The sequence below is a fragment of the Haliotis rufescens genome, unplaced genomic scaffold, assembly GCF_023055435.1.
Source record: "Haliotis rufescens isolate VD_foot unplaced genomic scaffold, xgHalRufe1.0.p SCAF_2, whole genome shotgun sequence".
NCBI lineage: Eukaryota > Metazoa > Mollusca > Gastropoda > Lepetellida > Haliotidae > Haliotis > Haliotis rufescens.
In genome coordinates this window covers 3342026-3355189 of record NW_025963890.1, presented here as the reverse complement: position 1 = coordinate 3355189, position 13164 = coordinate 3342026, and the positions used below count along the sequence as shown (strand labels likewise).

General features: G+C 40.6%; 1 protein-coding gene across 1 annotated transcript in view; it reads right to left on the bottom strand.

The window, feature by feature from the left end:
- The window catches only part of LOC124116751 (prostaglandin E2 receptor EP4 subtype-like), a 45286-nt gene extending 37625 nt beyond the window's left edge, over positions 1-7661 (bottom strand). The window contains exon 1 of the mRNA XM_046478241.2: positions 7575-7661. The gene's annotated coding sequence lies outside the window, so the exon portion shown is untranslated. The remainder of the gene's footprint in view (positions 1-7574) is intronic.
- Positions 7662-13164: the final 5503 nt, after the last annotated feature.

Here is a 13164-nt window from a genome sequence, read left to right as displayed (position 1 = left end):
CTGCCTTTTTAAAACTTGGAATCAATTAGTCATTTACTCGATGTACACATGGGGATGTTGGTGATGTTCAATTATGTCGAGAATCCGAGAGACTGCGTGGTGGGCGCTATGGGGAGGTGCGGGGGTGTCGGGGGTGTCGGGGGTGTACCTGGCGATAGATGGAGAGAGGTCGATCAGCATCCCGGAAGGTACAATGTAACAGCATGTTGATAGAAATGGGTAGATAGTTGATAATAAGGTGCATTTTACATGGAAAGATAGATCAAGTAAGGTAGATGTAAGAAATAAGGTACTTCATACTAGGAGTAGATGATTTTTGTCCATTGTAAGATGGTAAATTAAGTAGGCAGGTTGATGGTAAACGAGGTTTGGTTGTTTGTTTGTTGTTTAACGCCGCACTAAGCAATATTCCAGCTATATGACGGCAGTCTGTAAATAATCGAATCTGGACCAGACAATCCAGTGATTAACATCATGAGCATCGATCCACGCAACTGGGATACGATGACATGCATCAACTAAGTCAGCGACAAGCATGGTCGCCTTTTACGGTAAGCATGGGTTGTTGAAGACCTATTCTACCCCGGATCTTCACGGGCTATTTCAGCAATATCACGGCGTGCTAGCAACCTCATTGATGGGGGAAACTGTAAGTGACGTGTGCAAGTATTGTAAAGCAACGACTGCCCAAGGATCATAATCGGATGGGATACGTTGTGGGTATGTGCATGCAAGTTCATTGTAAGTAAGAGGGCAGCGGTTATGTCCGCGCGAATTCGGTGAAATGGAAACATTGTAAGTAGGCACAAACAATCTACATGTAAAATTCAGTGTAAGCATGTAGTTGTGCATATACACTCGCAATGGACAACTTGCAGTCACAGTTGGGGTTAACAGGGGACATGGTGGGGGACAGTGACTTTACAACAGTATTTTCAGTTGATACGGCGTGCAACTTTGATGTGGGAGGAAATCCCGAAGTAATGCAGATCTTGGACGTATACCATTTTGTTGAAACCCACGAGCACGGGTTTGGAGCTGACTAACTTAGGAACATGATCGGGGCGAATCCGGGATTCGAACCTACGATCATGCATGTAGTTTCTGGTACGGATCAGGGATAAAACCTGCATAGCGAATTGTCGGCAGCTTAGACGAGTCTTAATCCAAGCAATAATCAGGAAAGGTAACTGCATGTACATTTGTGTAGGTGCGTTTTCTCCCTTAGTGCAATCTCATTAAAATCAGATTTTAGTTCTCGCTATCGCTTAACAAATATCTTAGGACATCCCATTACGGGTCACGTCAGAACGACCTTTCATCCAACTAATCAGAGCGTCGCTTACCAGATCATGAAAGTGACAGTCGGAATGTGTTTTCTGATCATGCAAATACGAAATATTTAACACGGGGTATTCCGAACGACAGTTACGGGTTTTATGATTATATCCATTACAATCTTCCTGTGCTTGGCGCTTTTTAACACGTATGTGACATGAACAGGATTGTCGTCTCGGCATTGTTCATGGACAAAGGACAGTAAGATTTAATAGCAAACGAGAAAAATATTGTGGACAAAACACGCATTTTTAGTCCCAAGAACAGACACTGATTTCTAATTAAGCTAGATTTACGAGGTTGATGGATGGAGATGCAGGCGCCATGTCACTGGGACTTTAACCGTTGCAGAAGCAGGCTGGCGCCTTTCAGTAAAAGATACGTCGTTTAGTTTCAAATATTCCCCCTGCTGATAAACGGCATTATTTTTGTATTTTTTAACCCAAGAAAGTAGGTGTGCTTATCTCACATCTTGTTATATCATGTCCAACATTATTTTTATTTTGATGTTAAGCAGAAGCTCAAACTGCACTTACGCCAAGATTCGTTGGTCTGAACCCCAACAATCCGGAAACCCAGCCTTTCGGACAATTGCCATTGGCAAAGTCAACATACGCACTAATGTTTGCAACAACAAACGAATTATTCGGTAATGCAAAATGTATTGCATGGTACACATTGTGTGTGTACGGATTAACGAATTTTCAATATATATCAGTTCCTTATCTTGAGTGTGTGGTTATCGCAAGGTCACCCACGACACAAACCAGAAAACAATGCATTTGACCACTCAATAATGTTCAGTACAATCATGTTAAATATGTATCCAAATAGCCCTGTGAAGATCCGGGGTAGAATAGGTCTTCAGCAACCCATGTTTGCCGTAAAAGGCGATTATGCTTGTCGTAAGAGGCGACTAACGGGATCGGGTGGTCGGGCTCGCTGACTTGGTTGATGCATCTCATCGTATCCCAGTTGTGTGGATCGATGCTCATGATGTCAATCACTGGATTGTCTGGTCCAGACTCGATTATTTACAGACCGCTGTCATATAGCTGGAATATTGCTGAGTGCGGTGTTAAACAACAAACAAACAAAAGAACTTTATCAAAATAAAAGCGATCATAATGATCATAAAGCAGAGGCCATTGTACGATTCCGACTTTATCATGAGAATGTCTTTATAAATCACAATCAAACACGGATGATACCAGGTGTTGGCGTACAGGTGAGCGTATTCTGCCCCACACTATGGCCAATGGCATCGGTGGAAATGATTTAGTGAATGAGGTTTGATGCAGTCATCAATATTAGTAATACAGATACATGCACATCATGGCCGATTGTGCCAGGCGGACCAGTGGTTGATAGTATGAGGAACGATCCACGCCATCGGGTACAATGACTCATCAGCCAGCTGTTACTTTATAACAATTTAACCCTTAACCGTAACCATTTAACCTTACCTCTCACGACACACACACTAGGGCCGAAAATGGGGGATAAAAATGATATGTTAGAGTTGAGTGTACTTCAAGGATTAATCAAGCTCTCTGTTACTTTCACAATAAACACAGTTAAAGTGTTCGCTCGTCATGCCGATGACCGAGGTTCGACTCCCCACATGGATACAAGGTGTGAAGCCCATCTCTGGTGGAATATTGCTGGAATATTGCTTAATGCGGCGTAAAACCATACTCACTCTCTTACAATAAAAAACATAATGCCGGAAATGACTCTACTAAAAGGTATTATTAGCCCAATCGGCTTGCTTAGTTAAACATTCCTGTTGATGCGTATTCACGAGTTTATTTCAACATGTTTTTTATATATCAAATGACTCTGAATAAAACCCCAATCTCGGAAATTATACAGATTATCTCCGAGTGGTGAATAAATACTGCAGCTTGCACGTCTGTTTATCTTTTGTTCGGCACAAATTATTCCTTCGGGGCCAATATCCTTCTCTCGTTAGTGCCCCTTTAAATGCTTATTCATCAGTATCATTCTCACCTTGAAAATCAAGTGCACTCTAGGAACATTATGAAAAGAGAACCAGAGTCGCTTTGGGACAATAAGAAATGAAATGTACCAGCTTACGTGCATAGGAGCGGCTGCAAAGTCGTTAAACATGACAGATCAGCACTCGGTCGTACTCATGGCTTCAGCTACGTGAACAGATTCCAAGAACTCTGTACAGCTGCTCTTGATATACGGTGATGTGATTGTAGAGGTTATTTACTTGAGTCGACTATGGTACCAGCACTCCTTGTGATAATTATGGTTAATTATGACTTATGTCTACTTGAAATGGACGAAGATCTTTCAATTCTAATGAGATATGTGTTTTAACAACATTACATTTGAAAAGTTTGGGATTAACGTCACTTCGAACATCATTTCCGTTTCATCAAGCCATGTCAACCTAATTTAGAAGGGGTTTGGTTAGCGCCGCTTTAAACATTATTTCAAGAACACCGGTGTTGGAGAAGACGTGATGCAGTTGTCAGACGTTCAACACATTGGTGAAACCCATGAAAACTAGAAATATTATCATGGCGAATCTGGGATTCGAAACTTTTGGAGGAAAGCAGATCGTGGACATTTAAATAAAGCGACAAACCCCTTTCCATATCCAATAGAAATCTCTGCATAAAGCAGGGTCGTTTGCCCGATTCTGACTGTATCATGAGCATGTGTTTATGAATAAATATCAAATACTACGGGTACCAGGGGTTCGCGAAAAGGTAAGCGTATCCCGGTGGTACCCTTCACGAACTGGTCGGACTTCATTTCTGTCACTGATGCGTCAAATTTGGAAATGTCCTCCACGTGTCTACCGTAGAACTTTTTGAAAGCTTTACCGAGGCCTTGAATGTTGTAACTTTGTTCAAACAACTTCCGAGCAAGAGTCGTATGACGTTCTTTGAAATCTTGGAAGAAAGGGCATGCTCGATTGTGTCTAAAATGTTCTGAAATGTAAACACCAAAGGCTGGAGATGCTCGATTGCTCGACATGGAGGGTAGTTGAGTATTCCAAAGTTGAAGTCATCCCTCTTGTCATACAGTCTTGTGGAGAGTGTTTTGTCACTCTGAATCTTTATGCAGAGATCTAATTATGAAACAGATGAGGCGATCTCACTAGTCTCCTTTATTTCTAGTTCAGGTTGGTAAATCAGTGGAAGGGAATTGGCTATTTGATTCTTATTGAACGATATCAGATTATCAATATAGAACCTTAAGTTGAACTTCTTGGACAAATAACCTCGTTTTGACTTTGCCAATCCGAACAGAAATTCCGATTCATATGCATAATGGGATTCGAACTCATGATAAACGAATCCTTGCGCATTTAAAGAACTCAGCTCTACACGTCGAATGAAGGTGCCTTAGACCACAGGGTGATCCGTGCCTCTAACTTTAATAATGAAAAAAGAACAGCATTTATGGACATGTATGACTTTATTTGTGAAGGAAACAGTTTGGATTATTCACCTAGCAAAATCTAATAGGATTCGGTGTTATATATCATAACCCTTTCCCAGTAATCCTGAATAACCAATTTCCCGTGATTGCCTAGTTTAGGTCCAGTACTTTTTATTATTGTGAGTCAAGTTACTCTTAAGGTCAAGTACCTTTTTATTGTCGTGAGTCTGGATATTCTGTAGGTCAAGTACCTGGATATTCTAGAAGTCTAGAATTCAGTCCAGACGACTTTAGTCTTTAAGGCGATGTTTTAAATCAGGCATTTTCGTCTATCTTAATTGTCCCAGAGAGTGAGAGTGTTGAGTTAATTAACTCTGGTGTTAATTGGTCACAGTCGGCTTAATTGCCTGTCTGTGCGTCTTGTCGATTGTCTTGTCAGAGTGCTGTTTTAGCTAACGATTGCGATTGCTTAGCCAATCAGCTTGTAAATTTATATTGGTTCTAAGTTTATTAATCAATAATCATTGTTTGTGTCAATTGGGGTCTTATCCTTCAGATTCAGATCTTTAGTTACTATTAGCTGATAATAACAAATATGTGAACTTTTACCACGTTTTCTATTATTACTTTGTTCTTATTTGATAACACCCTGGACTCGGGAACACAGCTCCGTGACACCAAATCTAAGGAATATTATTGTATCGATATAAATGTAATGGATGATCGACGTTTACCCGTCTATTTCCGCGAATCCTAAATATTGCATCGATACAGATTGATCACAGCAAACCCATTCCAGAAACAGACCAGGAAGAGCAAATCGGTTTGAAGGGGTTACTGTAAGAATGATGCGTCGCTGAGAGCTGACCAACTACAAACAGCGTCTAGTCATAATTTAACATGTGGGGCGGTCGGGTAGCCTAGTGGCGTTAGCTCGTCACACCGAAGACCCGCGTTCGATTCCCGATATGGGTACAATGTGTGAAGCCCATTTCTGGTGTCACCCGCCGTGATATTGCTGGAATATTGCTAAAAGCAGTCTGAAACCATACTCACTCACTTACTAATTCAACATGTCACAGAGAGCACATTTAGTTTTCGCGAAAGCTATTTCGTTGTGATGATCTGTTTTTGTACTGATATGTGATCACCGTAAAAATAATAATGACCAGCATAAACACCCCCCCCCCTCCCCTCCCCACACACGAACTGTGTTTATGAATAGAAACTTTATGTAATGGACATACGTTGTGTATATGTCTAAAAGGGCAACAGTACTCCAGATGTCAGTCCTCTCGCCGGTTCCGCTTTAATTAGCCCGCGTAATCACCAGATGCCAATTTGCGCTGAACACAAGCCAAACCAGTCGACATTATAGTCCATAATGAGCACATGTTGTATCCGCGAAGAACAAGGCCATCCGTATTTCAACACTTTTGAAATTGGAGTGCTGTACATGTTGCGGAATAAATTCCGTTCTTTGTGCCGGTTTTAGGTCTGAACCAAATCTTCATTATTTGGGGTATAACTATCTACACGACTAACCTATTTCCTGTAATTTCATAACACAGTGCACTATGAACTAGCTAGGTTATGATGTTATTTTCACATCGCTTCATCTATATTTTGTTTCACTTTTATCTTGACATGCAAATATTAACATCAACTACACTGGAACGATTCTCGATAAGACAAATTACCGTTGGTTATAGAGATTGATAAACACACGAACTAACGTTAGTTCCTATATAAGACACCCACCACATGTTAAATTATATCTTATCTTAAGATACATGAATCCACGGATGCCAGTGTACCAACGTGTTGGATGCCAGTGTACCAATATGTCGGATGCCTAAGGTAAGAACGTGTTGGATGCAAGTGTGCCAAGATGCTGGATGCCAGTGTACCAAGGTGTTTGATGCCAGTGTACCAAGGTGCTGGATACCAGTGTACCAAGGTGCTGGATGCGAGTGTACCAAGGTGCTTGATGCCAGTGTACCAAGGTGCTTGATGCCAGTGTACCAAGGTGCTTGATGCCAGTGTACCAAGGTGCTGGATGCCAGTGTACCAAGGTGCATGATGCCAGTGTACCAAGGTGCTGGATGCCAGTGTACCAAGGTGATGGATGCCACTGTACCAAGGTGCTGGATGCCAGTGTACCAAAGTGCTGGATGCCAGTGTACCAAGGTGCTGGATGCCACTGTACCAAGGTGCTGGATGCCAGTGTACCAACGTGCTTGATGCCAGTGTACCAAGGTGCTGGATGCCAGTGTACCAAGGTGCTGGATGCCAGTGTACCAACGTGCTTGATGCCAGTGTACCAAATTGCTGGATGCCAGTGTACCAAGGTGCTGGATGCCAGTGTACCAAGGTGCTAGATGCCAGTGTACCAACGTGCTAGATATGCAATCACTCTAACATATGATTTGGGTTTTCCACCCATATTATGTTATTACTAAATATGACTGAAACACTATGATTCAAAGCGGTGGTAAACACGAGTTCGGTAACTCACATTTAAAACGTGAATAAACTGAAGGCAAAACAAAGTATACACCTGAAAAATAGATTTGACCAGAATATGTCAAACGTTATCAAAACGCCACAAGGCTGAAAACACTGCAAACTTAAGGTCCAAAACACAACTATAATCCCTGTATTTGAATACATCACCATCGAGTAACCATTTCTTGTTTGCCTCATTATAGCCACCATCAAACATGGATGTATTCCTTAACCGACAGTTAATGACTAAAATACTGTTGTAAATGGTTCACTAACTCGCTACCGTACAGAAAATCCTTTACCTCAGTGTCATCCATGCTTGTGTGTAACTACACATGCTGTTACGCTGCAAATACAGGCGTCCGTTCCTGTTCCACTGTCAACGCAGACAAAGTCCTTGCTACACCACACGAAGGTTAACTGGCTATATATCAGACATGTCTGCTATTTGTAGTAGTGTACAATGGTAAACGACACTTACAAATAGACAGCAGGGAATATTTGCTTCTTTTTTTTTTGCTGTCAAAATAAAGAATAAAATAGTCGCTGTGTATGTGCACTTCCATCTGTTCCTTAGAGAAAGGTGTAAACATACCTGTTTATTGTTGCAGTAAATTTACAAAAACAGACATGATTCATTTCCACGGTATGGTAAAACAAAGTGTTGTCACCTGCTTCATTTGGCGAGCAATGGAGGTGAGTGAGCACAAGCAGTTGGCCCAGCTCAATGGTACAGCAACTCACAGAGTATACACATTTCAACACAACCACATTCCTTTATGGCTAGATGTTCGCATGCGTGTCTATAACGAGCGTTTGAGAAAGGGAATCAAAAATGGGAGCTGTTTATACTTGCAACACATGATATCATTCTCAACATATTGTGTGTTTCGTGTATAATCCGTATTATAGATATATTAATACAGAAAAGAGGTGTTTTTATATACTGTAAACTACGTTTATGACGAACTCAAAGGGTCCACTAATTTTAATTCGTTATAACCGTAGTTCGTCATAAGCATATGTACAGCATATTACAGCAAATGGCCGGGGCAAAACAAATAAGTTCGTCATATCCGTCAATTCGTTATAAGCGTGTTCGTTATAAACGTAGTTTACTGTATTGTCAAAGAGTGAGTACTGATCCAGTAATATTCCAGCTATGTCACGATAGCACAGTAGACTTGCTCGACAACGGTCCAAGGATCTATACCGAAACGTCGCTATTACAGTATAATTAAAAGGCTCATAAACGTTGTCATCCATCCACGTCTTATAAATGCCTATCAAACAATTCATGTCACGACAGCTATTACGAAGCAGACCCTAACTCTTTGTGTTAGTTGAGCCCTTCAGTAGTATATGTCACGTTCCCACAAGCCATGAATTTGTCGTTTACAACACTTGAACACATGTTCACAATCTGTTCCTCTATGTACATGGGAATTCGTTATGTATAAGGTTCGTTTACGTCTTTCAGTGACACGTTTAAATACACACTCTTCTATAGCTACCATGCTATTGGTGTTTCGGTTTTCGGACTGAGGAATCCCATTTAAGCAACATCACGGCGGGAACACCAGAAATAGACTTCACACATGGTACCATGTGGGAATAGAACCGTGGTCAAGGCGTGGTGAGCGAAGGCCTTACCCACTAGGCTATCTGGCAGTCTTAATAATAACTACTAATATACAGGCACTACAACGTCGTGAAGAAGTAAACGTTGCCGACGTTGTCACTTGCTTGTTGAGATGGTGTTATGTAGGATTTTGTAAAACATTTCAATTTCAGCTTCAAAGAACCTTCCCCAAGTTCAGAGTCCTTATTAGGTAAATGTATACAAGGAACAGTGACCATAACATGATAATCATGACAAGAGAGTTTGTCATCACTGATTTTCAGTGATCCATTCATAATAATATTATCATTTTCACTGTTATTTTGCCTTTTACGCCGGGTGGAGTCTGTTTGGTGGGCAATCGAGACTGGTTATTCTCTGGCGTTGAAGTTCTATATTCTACAGAATAAATGTTTCCATTCACCTTTTTACTGTGTGACGGAAACGGAAATGAAGTACGAAGAAACAGGAATACGAACGAAAGTGCAATATAAATTGACGCTAGCATTGATTCGAACAAGTTCCATTTGTGCCAGCAGACAGACCGGAAAACGTTCATTGCTGTGACTGGTCTGGAAATGACACCAAAGTAATGGCGATGATCCGATTTTCTGAATCATGGACTACAAGCACACCACCAACGTTGATTTTCATTGGGACACAAGCAAAATATTGCGTCTGAGACCTAACAATATAATGGGCTTTGCTAAGCAATTTCAAAACATTCTCTTCTTTTCCTATTACACGGCCGTAGAATAACAAACAGAAAAAGCCTTTGTGCTATCAAAGTACGCGTTCTATGTATACGAATCGTTCGTGTCAAAACAACAAATATAAATTTGTATTTGTTAAAAGTCCAGACTGACTGATATAAGATGGGGGTGGAGATGGATAGACATGATCTGTCTGCCAAACACGGGAACTAATTATAGCTTTGGTATTTAAAGAGAAGATAAGCAAGTATTTAGTGTTACTTGATATAAAATTGATCCGTTAAAAGAATGGTGAATTTAAACTAGTGGATATATTGATTAACTCAGAGTTAAAACTGGAAACCACTGGAATTTTGAAAGATGGTTTATGTGAACATGTGATAATTAAGTGAAATCTAAAGAAATCGTCAAAAACAAAAAAAACTCTCACAAATTATGTTAGAACATGTTCACGATGAAACTCAGTTGACACAAACCAGTCAAGGTCAAAGAAGAAATCTGGAAGAACCACGAACGAGCAACGCGGCCATAATTATTTACAGTCGGAACTGAACGTTTGAATCCGTTTTTTATAAGAGACACAGACATCAGATATGCTGGTCTGAATGTTTGGTTGAGTTGAGAGTGAACCTGACCTCCTATGGAGAGTATTGTCATATGTTCACACCTAGAGGTATCATAGCTGAATAAAAGATCTAGGCCACAAAACAATCCTAGCGCTATGTTAAGGTATGGGAGTTACGATCATATTACTGTCTGGAGCGAGACCCTGATTTGAACGAGTGATACGAACCGGATGTAAGTATTCGGACACACTGAGACAAGCAGACTCCAACCAATCAAAGACATCAATGATCGATACTCGGAGAAAATAACAACTCCCAAGGATAAGAGAAGGATATGGTGGCGTTAGTGTTTCAAATTCATAATCGGTGATATTTTTCTAACATTATTCATTGATGACCGATTTGTCTGTGAAACCCCGTGTTCTTTCCGAAAAAAATAAACATGTGTTTTAAAAAACCACATACATACAGGTTCGCCATTATTTGTTTGGTCATTTTATCAACAGTAATCAGAATCTTGAAAATCCTATCATGATTGGCGGACATTCCCCAAAGTAGATTTAAGTCAGTTCAAGTAATACTCAGTCTACAACAATGACTGGCATTACCTTGTACTTTCTATTGTCCAATCTAAGTTTTCTTACAGCGATAAATCTGTGATTAATTTGTCTCTGTAATGATACATTTCTCTCAAAATGCTCAAACAGACAAAGTTATGAGAAAGAAATCCTCAAAGACTTTGGCGTTTTAAAGTATTATATAATATAGTTCCTGTTGATCCGAGCTCTTTGATACAGTTGGTACTGTTTACGCCCACCTTATAATGACTGCAACATTAACGTGATGTCACGTTACACAAGATTAATGACAAACGACATTATTCATGAACATAGAGGAAGGCAATATGATGCTTTCAATGAAGAAAAAGCAATGTATCTTTATTGAGTACAAACACAGGAAACACATTTCTATTGGCTCGGATAACGGAAATATAGCCCTTGCAAGCACCGACGTGCAAAGAGTACAGTCTAATTGCGTTACATTATACTGTAATTACCGTTCTTGACATACATTTAGCTATTGTAGTATTCTTATACCCAAAGACCTGTGCGGCTTCCCGAACTTCCTTCCACATATGACACGTCCGTTACATAACTCAAATATTTTTCAAAGCCACGAAAAAACCCAACTCGCTCGCAGTCACTTTTATAACAGAAAGAAACAAAATATTCAGAAACAAAACATTTTCTATGAGAAACTGATTTCATAATGGACTCTTTGAATAGCGTTCAATATAAAATGTTTTAAATAATTCACGCCGTAGCGCTGAGGTTGTCTTCATCAAACATACAGAGAGAGCGATAAAACTGATTAGTCAACGTCAAACAAACATGATTTCCAACGGAACTTTAAGTAGAAAGATGTGCTTGGAGGTTTTGTTTATATTAGACGAAGGTGAATAAAAGAAAATTAATAACAGGAGAAGCATTATAGAAGATTGCTTGAGCCAACAAACCCTGTTTGGCATCAGACGATCTTGGACATCTCGTATTTTTTTCATAGCGTCTATTCATAGGACTTCAGACACGATCGTGCTCAATGCCAATGTCTGTGTGTAATCAAATTGCATTTTCTCAGTTCCCCGGTGCTTATTATTATTCAGTTTTGTGTTTGTTTCTTGGCGGGGTAGCTAAGTGATGAAACACCTGGTCTCTTCACATACTTTACAAGCACATTATTGGCAATGACAATCTGCATTTCCAGGTTGACAGAGCATTGGTCGTCGGTTCCAATACCGGACGGAATCAGATCGATTATGATTCTTGGTCGGTCAGATCAATAATCATCCTTTCTTTTTCCCCCAAATCCCCTTAGGCACAACAGAAACCTGTGATCGTGGGTTCGAATCCCGGTTCGCCCCGATTATATTTCTAGGATTGTCAGTGAGTGAGTATGGCTTTTAGTAATATTCCAGCTATATCACGGCGGGGGACATCAGAAATGGGCTTCACACATTGTACCCATGTCTGAATCGAACCCGGGTCTTCGGCGTGATGAGCGAACGCTTTAACTAATAGGCAACTCGACCGCCCCCTAGGTTTGTCAGCACCACACCCGAGCACATAGCTTTCACCAAAGTGGTAATCGTCTGATACCTGTATCACTTCGGGGTTTCCAACATTAAGCTGACATGCCGTGATATAAATGGGCTACTGTTCGAAGCGGCGTTAATACCAACTCACTTATTTCCCCAAGTCGTAAATGCCAGCCATTTGGTTTTCCTCCATCAAACAGCAAACCGGTTAGGATATATCCAATTTATTAAAAGCTCCCACTCCAACCCACACGTTCCATGACGTACAACACTCTACATAGATCCTACATTAAACTACGGTTATAACGAACTCAAAGGGACCACACATTTTAGTTCGTTATAACCGTAGTTCGTTATAAGCATATATACAGCATACATGCAGCATATATACAGCAAATGGCCGGGACCCCAAAAACTGTTCGTTATATCCGCCAGTTCGTTATAAGCGTGTTCGTTATAAACGCAGGTTATTGTATTTTGATTTCCTGATCCCAAGGTTCGGACTTATGCCCCCCCCCCTGCAGCAACAAAACATCTTCAGACCCGAGCCATCTACCACCGCCCTTACAAGATACAATACATCATAACACAGATTCTTCGCAAAGTGAGAGCACGCACTAAGAGATGTCCCCGAGATTGCGAAATCAATTGGGCAAATACCGCGCCCTTTAGAAAAAAGCCCGGGTCGCTGCAAGGCTATCCACGTGTTACAGCCACCACCGCCATTTGTCAGGTTTTGATTTGTGAAGCGTGCTTAATATTAGATATAAGAAATCCCACTAATGCACACACACAAAAAAAGGATTATGTTTATGCTGTAGAGATAGCGGTGATTTCGCTGTACAACTTCAACAGAAATCGATTACTGCTGGCGCATTTAACACGGCAGATGGGGCG